This window comes from Felis catus, chromosome A3 (assembly GCF_018350175.1).
Source record: "Felis catus isolate Fca126 chromosome A3, F.catus_Fca126_mat1.0, whole genome shotgun sequence".
NCBI classification, from domain to species: Eukaryota; Metazoa; Chordata; class Mammalia; order Carnivora; family Felidae; genus Felis; species Felis catus.
Genome location: NC_058370.1, coordinates 112,845,248 through 112,856,885, shown reverse-complemented (window position 1 = coordinate 112,856,885; position 11,638 = coordinate 112,845,248).

Genomic DNA, 11,638 nt, shown 5'->3' with positions numbered 1-11,638 from the left:
ATATTTTTGAGCTAAAGCCTCTTGAAACATGTGCAAGAAGACCTCTCTGACCTCTCCTTGTATTCCTGAAAGCGGGAGATATAACTCCCTTGTGAAAGATGCTATCCCTATACCAGGAATCAGAGATAGTAGTCAGGGTCAAGAGAATTTTGTACAAACAGATCTTGTCAAAATAGTGCTTATCTTCTTTTAGTCTGTCCGCATACTTTGTTTACTTTTCCCCAATTGCCTCTCTTTGTTCAATTTCATATATAAAGCATTTAGGTTTGGTACTTCTTTGGGTCTCCAGTTCCCTATGAGCCCCTCCACAATGCCATGTGAAACTTACATTAAATAAAATTTTATGCTTCTCTCTTTCTCTTATTAATCTGTCTCGTCACAGAGCCCTAGCTGAGAACCTGAGGAGGGTTAAGGAAAAATTTTTCCTCCCCTACAGCAATGTAGTGGAAAACAAGGCAAGAGAGAGAGTTTCAAGAAGGAGCTGTGGTCAACAGAGATAATGCCCCAGAGTAGTCACATAAGAACAAGACCAAACACACACTAGGATTATCAGTGAGTATCAATTACACACTTACTAGGTATCATTAATTGTTTAGTGCTTTATATACTTTCTCCACTTAATCTTGATAGCAATTCTTTGAAATGGTACTATTATCCCCATTTACAGATTGGGACCTGAGACATATGGAGGCTAAGAATTGTGTCTAAGGTCACACCACTAGCATGAGATTCATATGCAGGTTTTTCTGGCTCTAAATTTCAAATATTTCACCATAACAATTGACTGCAGTGTGAGAAAGAGCAGCGAGGCTACTTTTGAAATGCTGAGTTCTCCACCATGATCTTTTTAAGCAGACATTAGACAGTCATCTACCAGGACGTTTTAGAAGGTTTTCTTCAATCAAATGAGAAGGGATGTATAAGGTTCTCCCGAAAAATTCTAACTGTTGGGTTTGGTGGTCTTTCCAAAGAAGAGGTGAATATTCCTGTTATAAGACAGTAATGTGTTGTCATTTCGGACATCTAATAATATTTTCAATGATATAATGCATGACTCTGGTCATCATATCTGGAGGAATTTTGCATTTTATGTAAATTAAATCCACACATGGATTTCTAAATAAAGGGTGCTGGTTATTAATGTTCAGTTGCTGGTTATTGGACAATATTTGACAGTAATGTGCTGTTGAGTCCAGAGCCACAAAATTCTGAGCGGGAAGAAATGGTTCATACTTACATTCCCAGATATGTTTATTAACTTGATCTCTGCTTTACCACATCTGCAGCAGAACAAGTGTTTCTGCCATTTTTGCATATTTTCCTATCCATGACCTTCATAATTTAGATAATGGTAAGTGATTGGTAGCCACACACTTACTGATATTTGTAGCTGCAAAGACCTCTGCCTTCTTGTAAGTGGCAATTACATTTCTTTAATCAATTTGAAGCACGTTCTGGATTCACTGCTAATCTCCTGACTGTGGGCTCTGTTCAGTACAGGTCAGGAAAGTAATCGTAACAAAAATGTGAAAGACATAATTATGGTACCATCCATCCCAATGCAATCAAAGCAATAGCTAATTTCCATTTGTAAGTTCAGACGATATTATGTGGTCTGTCAAATACATTTCAAAGCTGTAAGCTATACGAGATGAGTCATTCATAATGTATAGAGAGCAAATCCTGGAGAGCATAGACTGTCTGCAGAGATTCCTACAAATCCTGGCATGGAATATGTGCTCAGTAAATGTTATGGACATAGACATATTTGTGATTTGGAGTAACTAATGTCACCTGTGGCTATAAAAATTGTATTTTGATTTGTGATGTGAAATCAACTGAAGATCTTTCTATTGAATTTCATTTAGTCATATATTTGAGTATTGAATCCTAGGGAGGTTTGGTTAAGTAAGCACCAATTTGTGATTTTAGTGGGAATATTACATTTTTGTTCTGGTATTATTACCAGATTATAATGTGAACATATTATAAGATGTTTTAAAAAGTACTTTTTGAAGATAAAACAAAGATTTAAACCTGAAAGAAATTAAAAGTTCTAGAGGTTGTCTCCATTTCTTGGGAGGCCAACCAAGTGGATTGGGCTGGAGATTGTAGATGTTTTTAGTGGCATCTTGGGGACTTCCTAGAAGGAAGTTAGGGAGAAGCGGCAGGGTGAAGGTTAGGGACCAGAGGAGGAGCAGGGTGCTGGGAAAAAGTGAATGTATCCTGTTTTCGTCCTCCACCCCCCCCCATTCTCTCCCTCTTGCCTTCCTTCCCCTGTCTCCCTGCCTCCCACCCTCCCTTCCTCTCTCCTTCCCTCTCTCCATCTCTGTTTCTGTCTTTGTAGAGGGTGGGGGACTCCAGCCCCATGAAAATGGATACCTCACACCTAGAGATAAGTAAATCTCAGGTGAGTTTGGACCCCTTGTCCCCACCCCCCACATTTGATTTGGAGGAGAAAGAGTGGGAGGAACACCTAGATATTTTGTGGTTCCAGAGCTAGGAGAAACACAAGGTCTCACTGGTCAGTGCAGTTCAGTTACTGTGCAGATGAATCGGGAAGGGCTGAGAGCCCTGCAACCTGAGTCTTGCTCCTGAGCCAGGGGTCCTGCTTGCCTCTCAGCTGGAGAAGGTGAGCTGATTTCTTCAGGCAAAGGTGCCACTTGCTTGCCCAGTTCTGGTCCATGTGGGCTGTTTCCACCCAGCGAACAAGTCCTTTACTGCTGCATAAGGCACTGCATGGACAGATGACACTGGGCACAGGGGCACGTGGGGGCATCTCCTGAAGTTCCATCAGGTGCCCGGAGTCCCCAGGACTGGGATGTTTTCTTTAAGGCAACTTTAAGCTCAGGGGTGAAATAGGTGCCCCATTTGGTCCCCACCACTCTTCCCTCAAGAAACCCATCGCACTTCCAACTTCAGCCCTCCACCTTAAACCCTTGTGACTTTCAGGGTTTTCACCTGAACTAGGTTACCTCTTCCACCAGTTCTGTGTGCCCACAGTCCAGCTCTTCCACAAGTTGGCAGAGGTAATGATATATGAATATTTTATTATAAAATACTTCCAACATTCAATGTGTTGTAGAGAAACACATTACCAGATCCCATCCACCCATCAGGTCAGGTCTATTTATTTTGCCATATTTCCTTTAGATTCCCGCCCCTACCCCACCCCACCGCCCACCTGCCAAATTGAAGCATACAGATAAAGTGCCAGGAGAGTCTCTCACTGATTCTGTTCTCCTGGTTTTTGTCTCAGAAGTAACTATGACCTTGAATTAATGATTATCACCCCTGTGCATGCTGTTAATCAGTTATTATTACTATACCTAAGTAATACAGAACACTGTTGTTCATGTTTCAAAATTTATACAAATGCTCTCATAGATATCATTTTACAAGGTTCTTTTCTAGCTCAGCATTGAGATATTTACCCATTCAATACTTGTAGCTCTAGTTCGTTCCTTTTAAGTGCTGTTAATATAGTATCCCATTATATGAATCATTAGAATGGTTGTAATATTTATTCAAAAGAGGATCAACTTTCACTTGTTTTGTACCTTTTTTTTTTAATTTTTTTTTATTTTATTTATTTTTGGGACAGAGAGAGACAGAGCATGAACGGGGGAGGGGCAGAGAGAGAGGGAGACACAGAATCAGAAACAGGCTCCAGGCTCCGAGCCATCAGCCCAGAGCCTGACGCGGGGCTCGAACTCACGGACCGCGAGATCGTGACCTGGCTGAAGTCAGATGCTCAACCGACTGCGCCACCCAGGCGCCCCTGTTTTGTACCTTTTTAATCGTACAATGCTCCCAGGTTACTTGCATGGAAGTATGCAGGTAACTTGCATGGAAGCTATATATAATTATTGACACATGTGTGAGTGTATTTGTTCAAGGAAATTTTTTTTTTAAATTTATTTAATTTTGAGAGAGACGGAGGCAGTGCGAGGTGGGGAGGGACAGAGAGCGAGACAGCGAGAGAGCGAGAGGGAGAGAAAGAGAATCCCAAGCAGGTTCAGCACTGTCAGCATGGAGCCTGATTCCACGGGCCCCAACTAACGAACCGTGAGATCATGACCTGAGCTGAAACCAAGAGTCTGACACTGACTGAGCCATCCAGCCCCATGTTCAAGGAATATTTTTAAAGTGCCTTCTAGCTTGTCAGTCCCCATGTTTAGTGCTGAAACACAGAAATAGATATAACATGACTGTGGTGTGAAGTGGAAGGCAGATAAATAAACAAGCAAATGATTCTGCAATCAGAGCTGCGCGATATTCAAGCATTTACAGCGTCCTCAGGGACCACAGGAGGTTGTGGGTGAAAGTCAGTGTGGGAGAGACAAGTTAGGGAAGCCTTCACAGGGGAAGGGACTTTTGAGTTGCTTTTGAAAGAATGGATTTCCCAGGAGCTAAATGGGGGAAGGATTACCCTTATAAAGGGATTAGCACCGGTAAAGAAAGACAAGGATTTTGAAAAGGAATAGTTAGATCAGTAAATTGCAAGTAGATTAGTCAGCCAAATAACTGCTGGTGGGGTGCCCAGTGGGGGGTTGCCTGGCTATTACAATTTCCCTTCCCTCAGATGAATGGATGAATGGTGCCCACCACGTACAGCACTTGTAGCATCTTTTAATAAACACTGAGAAGTTCGGGTGTTTGTGTTTATCCCACTCATCAACATGGTTTTCTAAAACTCTCCTGTGTTCCCTTCTTCAGGGATTAAAAGCATGGTCATTGTGGCCCAACAGACCTGCATTTAAAATGCAGCTCTGCCACATGTGATCTTAAGTCCTCTGAACCTCAGTTTCTTCATCTGTGAATTGGAATAATGGCAGGTTCCCTGCTTTGCAGTAGTTCAGAAAGATGAGCTAATGAAGTCGTTGACTCTCCAGGCATTTTCTTTTTCTTGGCTGGCAGGACTGCGCTCTGTAGGGTTCTGACAAAACTGCGGAGTCCCAGAATTCCTAAACTCATTTCAATCAGGGAGCAGGGTGGGCTACCTGTTACAGTAGTTTCATAAATTTCAGTGCAGAATATTTATAGGGATCCCATGGAAACAGCCTTTCTTCTCAAAGAAGGCTTTTGAAAAGCTAGATTAAGCAAAGTGAAACAACTTTCTTGCCCTCAGGATTTCCTAAAGACATTATAAGTTAATGAGTATTTTGAACCTCAAAGAATGATATCGTGGGATAGGGCATTTCCCAAACTTACTTGACAAAGGAGTCCCCTTTCAGGGTACCTCTGTTACTATCTTCCTGAACCACAGTGCTTCACAGAACAAAGCTTGGGAGTTGATTTAGTTCTTAACTGAGACTTTGAACATGCAGTGTCAGGACACAAAACAGATTCACAGTTTCATACTTGAATCTTATGGTTCAATATTTTTCCTCTGGAAGTGATACAGAGAATGCATTATAGAAATCATGTTTATCCTGTGAGATGTTAATTTCCAAGTGATTGTGATGCGTCAGAAAAATACCTCTGGTCTTCCTTATTATCTGTTATGACACTATTATCCCATCCTGAAATTCCTCTAAATATTTCTAGAATCTATTGCATTTTTGTTATGAGTCATATCTTTTTTTAGTTTGAATATAGTTGACACAATGTTATGTTAATTTCAGGTGCATAACTTAGTGATTAGGCAAGTTTATATATACATCATGCTATATGCTCACCCCAAGCGTAACTATCATCTGTTCTAATACATCACTAATACAATGTCATTGATTATATTCCTTATACTTTGCCTTTTATTTCTGTGACTTATTCATTCCATAACTAGAAACCTGTATCTTCCACTCCCCTTCACCCATTTTGCCCAACCCTCCATCCTCGTCCCCTCTGGCAGCCATCAGTTTGTTTATTCATTTGGTTTTGTTTGTTTGTTTGTTTGTTTTTTTAGATTCAACTTATGAGTGAAATCATAGTACTTATCTTTCTCAGTCAGACTTATTTCACTGAGCATAATACCCTCAAGGTCCATCCATGTTGTTTTAAATGGCATGACCTTATCCTTTCTTGTAGCTGCATAATATTCCATGCCTGTGTTTGTGTGTGTATGTGTGTACCATATCTTTTTTATCCATTTGTCTATTGATAGACACTTAGATTGCTTTTATACTTAGCTATTACAAATAATGCTGCAGTAAACATAGGAGTACATATATCTTTACAAATTAGTGTTTTCTTTTTTGGGGGTAAATACCCAATAATGGGATTATTGGATCATATGGTATTTTTATTTTTAATTTTTTGAGGAACCTCCATACTGTTTTTAACAGTGGCTGTATGAATTTATATTCCAGCCCCAGTGTATGAAGGTTCCTTTTTCTCCATAGCCTCATCAATACTTGTTATTTCTTGTGTTTTTGATTTTAGCCATTCTAACAGATGTAAGCTGATATCTCATTGTGATTTTGATTTGCATTTCCCTGATGAGTGATGTTGAGCATCTTTTCATATATTTGTTGGATATGTATATCTTGAAAAAATGTCTATTTAGTTCTTCTGCTTATTGCTTAATTCAATTGTTGTTTGTTTTTGGAGTTGAGTTGTTTAAATTCTTAATGTATTTTTGATATTAACCCCTTATCAGTTATATCATTTGCAAATATCTTCTCCCATTCAGTAGGTTGTCTTTTTCTTTTGTTGATGGTTTTCTTTGTTGTGCAGAAACTTTTATTTTGATGAAGTCCCAGTAGTTTATTTTTGCTTTTGTTTCCCTTGTTTTAGGAGACATATTTAGAAAAACGTTACAGCCGATATCAGAGAAATTATTGCTTATGTTCTCTTCTAACATTTTTTATAGTTTCAGGTCTCACATTTAGGTATTTAATCTGTTGTGAGTTTATTTTTGTATATGGTTTTAATAGATGTCCAGTTTCATTTTTTTATATAAAGATTTCATTTTTAAGTAATCTCTACACCCAACATGGGGTTCAAACTTAGAACCCTGAGGTTAAGAGTTGCATGCTCTACTAGCTGACCCAGCCATGCACCCCCAGTTTCATTTTTTTTGCATTCTTTTCCCAGCACCATTTATTGAAGAGACTGTATTTTCCCCATTGTATATTGTTGCCTCCTTTGTTGTAGATTAATTGACCATATAAATGTGGGTTTGTTTCTGGATTCTGTGTTCTGTTCCATTGACCTATATGTCTATTTTTGTGCTAGTACCATACTGTTTTGATTACTACAGCTTTGTAGTATATCTTGAAATCTGGGATGGTGGTACCTCCAGTTTGTTCTTTTTTTTAGATTGCTTTGGTTATTTTCTGTCTGTATACAAATTTTAGCATTATTTGTTCTAATGGATTGTGAAAAGTGATGTATTTTGAGAGGGATTGCATTGAATATAGATTGCTTCAGATAATATGAACATTTTATCAGTATTGATTCTTCTAATTCATGAGCATGGAATATCTTTACATTTGTTTTTTTCATCATCAATTTTTTTCAACAGTGTTTTATAGTTTTTGTAGTATAGGTCTATCACCTCTTTGGTTAAGTGTATTCCTAGGTATTTTATTCTTTTTGGGACAACAGTACATGGCATTGTTTTCTTAATTTCTCTTTCTGCTACTTTGTTATTGATTTATGGAAATGCAAGTGATTTCTGTGGATTAATTTTGTATTCTGCAACTTTTCTGAATTCAGTTATTACTTCTAGTAGTTCTTTGGTGGTGTCTTAAAGATTTGATATGTATAGTATAATGACATCTGCAAATAGTGACATTATAACTTTTTCTTTACCATTATGGATGCCTCATATCTTTTTCTTATCTGATTGATAGGGGTAGGATTTCTAGTACTATGTTGAATAACAGTAGCAAGAGTGGATATCCTTGCCTTATTCCTGATCTTAGAGGAAAAGCTTTCAGTTTTTTTTTTTTACCATGAGTATAATGTTGGCGGTGGGTTTTTCATATATGGCCTTTATCATGTTGAGATATGTTCCTTCTAACTGCCCTTTGTTGAGAGTTTTTATTATGAATAGATGTTGAATTTTGTCAACAAAATACTAGCAACTGCATACAGTAATACATTAAGCAGATCATTCACTATGATCAAGTGAGATTATGAATCATATCTTAGAGGTAATATGATTGAAAAAGGCTATCTGTTTTATAAATACAGTATTCCCTTTAAAAATTGTTTTATTTCTTAATTTTTAAAAATTCCAGTGCAGTTAATATACAGTGTTATGTTACTTTCAGTTGTACAATATAGTGATTTAGCAGTTCCATACATTACTCAGTGCTCAGCAAGACAAGTGTATTCTTAGTCTCCTTTACCTTTTTCACCCATCACCCCACCATCTGTTTGTTTTCTACAGTTAAGAGTCCATTTTTTGGTTTGTCTCCTTTTTTTTTCCATTTTACCTGTTGTTTCATAAATTCCACATATGAGTGAAATCATATGGTATTTGTCTCAGCTTCTGATTGGTTTATTTAGCTTATTTATATTAACATCTAGCTCCATCCATGTGTTGCAATTGGCAAGATTTCATTCTTTTTTTTATGGCTGAATAATATTCTCTTGTACATATACTGCACCTTCTTTATCCATTCATCTGATGATGGACACTTGGGATACTTCCATATCTTGGCTATTGTAAATAATGCTGCAGTAAACATATGGGTGCATGTATCCCTTTGAATTTTAATTAGTGTTTTTTTATTCTTTGAGTAGATACCCAGTAATGTGATTACCAGATCATAGGGTAGTTCTATTTTTAATTTTTTGAGGAGATGTCAAACTCTTTTCCACAGTGGCTGTATGAGTTTGCGTTCTCATCAACAGTACATGAGGATTCCTTTTTGTCCATATCCTCACCAATATCTCTTGTTTCCCATGTTGTTGATTTTAGCCAGTCTGACAGATGCAGTGTCTCATTGTGGTTTTGATTTGCATTTTCCGGATGATGAGTGATTTTAAACATCTTTTCATGTGTCTGTTGGCCAGCTGTATGTCTTCTTTAGAGAAATGTCTGTGTCTGCTGCCCATTTCTTAATTGCATTATTGGATTATTATTATTGTGTGTGTGTGTGTGTGTGTGTGTGTGTGTGTGTGTGTGTGTGTAAGTTAGGTAGTGAGTGTCAAAGCCTTGCTGGTTCCCATAAGTGGCCATGTGCTTATGCTAGAGGTCGGGAAAGGAGATGATGCCTGCCAGCTCCTTTGTACCTAGAGGGGTCCCCCTAAAATCCCTGCTCCTCTGGGGCAGTTTCTGAAATGAGTACTCTTCCTCTCATGTGTGCCAGTTGTTTTTCAAGCTTCTCCCTTCTATGCTGTAACTCTAAGGGCTGTTTATTTTGCTGTCTCTTTACAGGTAGTGACTCTGTTTCCTCTAGCCCTCTGGACTGTCCCAGAGTGGAGCCTGATCATTTTTAAAATTCCATGTTTTAAGTACAGCTCCTTGTAAGAACTCATGAAACGTGGCCCCTCTTGCTTTCAAAACCAAATGATATGGGGATTCATCGTCTCCCATGCAGGCTTCCCAGTAAGAGAGTCTGTTTCTCTCACTTCTCCACTCCCCCTGCTCCATCCTGTCCCAGGACAGCTGCAGTCTGTTTTGCTCTTCACTGCCTCTCAGCCCTTCCTACCCTCTTTGATGTGGCCTCTTCTCTACCTTTAGTTGTAGAGTCTGTTCTGCCAATCTTTGGGTCATTTTCTGGGTTATTTATGCTGATGCGAGTGTTACCTCGTTGTATCCATGGGACGAGGTGAGCCTAGGTCCTCTTAATCCTGCCTCCTATAGTGCTCCTGGTTTGTCCTCAAGTTTCCTGCCTCAGACTTCAGTTGTACTTCATTTGAGCCTTCTAGGATTCTCCATTGTTGCAGATGTTCTGAATAATGGTAATTCACGATAGCTGCACTTTATTTCATGGAGGAAAGTTTTATTATAAGGGAAAGGGAATATACAGAATTAAACAATTACAGTAAACATAAAGAGGGAGAGAAGTACAGAGAAGAATAAAGAAGGGTTAATACATCAAATCGGGTACTCACAACCTCCAGCCTTCTGGCTGGGGAAGCCCTGCAGGGCATAGCCCGGCCGGTTGGAGTCCTGAATGAGGGTCCTGGGAAAAGTGTATTCCCCTCAGGTGAGGCTTCCAACTAACTATTCCCACCAGGGCAATAGATACACCATCCGTGTATGATCTATGGTAAGTCATTAAGTTTGCCTAAGTGTAGTCCTGAGCAAGCTAGTTTGTGTGTGTGTGTGTGTGTGTGTTGTCATATCTCACAATCCCAGGATCCTGGGCATTTGTTTATTCCTTTCCCTCCCAGATCCATCCCAGGGGGCCAGCCTAATCTGGCTCCAGGAGGAATGTGAGGCCTGTAAATCCCTCTTGGTGTCAGGAACAGAAGGGCCAATTCTGGTCCTGAGGCCAAATACAGAGCACAAGCCAACAAACCTCCCATGATTGTATATGTGCAGCTCTGGGCAGAAATACATGACAAGTCACACAAACAAGTTCTATACAGAACAGTAGAGTATCAGATATGGATCCCTCATTATATCAATAAATTAGGGGTTAAAAAAACCGTGGATAGTCTACATTTCTCTGATCTGGCATATCAATAATAGCAAAATTTCTTATTTCCTAATGAGAAATTCAGAAGAGGAGCATACATTAAATATCAGTGATGAATGATAAAACAGGATCTTTTTCTATTTGTAACTTATGATGTATCCTTTATTTCTTTCCAAAAGGTATTTGAGAAGTTTACAAGTAAAAGACACATTCACAATATCACTTTTAAGCAGAAAGAAAACAATTAACAATAACAACAATAAATTATACAAGTGGGGAGAAACATATGTGACAAAATGTATGTTACTGTTGTAACAGCAATTAAAAATTAAATTTGGGGTGCCTGGGTGGCTCAGTCGGTTAAGCATTGACTTAGGCTCAGGTCATGATCTCTCCATTTGTGAGTTTGAGCTCCATATTGGACTCTGCACTGAGCACAGAGCCTGCTTTGGATCCTCTGTCTCCCTGTCTCTCTGTCCCTCCCTCGCTCCTGCTCTCTGTCTCTCAAAAATAAATAAACATTTAAAACAATAAAAGGAAAATTAAATTTGAATCAGGACTTCCTGGCAGCCAAGGAAATACAGGTGGTGCGGAGGGGGGAGGGAACAAGGTATCATGAGATTATAACATTAAAGTTTTAATCAGCAAAATTATTTCTTTGAGGGCTTAGCTAATGAGATCAGAATGCATTATGGTCTTGTGGATTAACTGGGTCCAGGAGTAGATTAAGAATTCTCCGAATTAAGGGCTCATGCATCCCGTGGGCTTTGATAATTTTCACTGGGCAGAAACAAGCAAACAAACAAACAAACAAAAACAAACATCCAGTCGAAGATGCTTAAAAATTTATCCTATTGGATTGCTTTAATTTCCTTACCACGAAAAACCTCACTGAAGCTGGAGGCCAAACATTCAGGGAATATGGATTGGATCGGGTGGAAGTCACTGAACTCTGCTCACTGTTGGAAGGATGCCTTCCACCTCTCCAAATTCATGGATCAAAAGGAGGCCCCAGTGGGGGCATGTATATGTTTTCTACATCCCAGATCACACCATGAAAACAATTTAGAAACAAAGGTTCTGAGGTTGCCAAG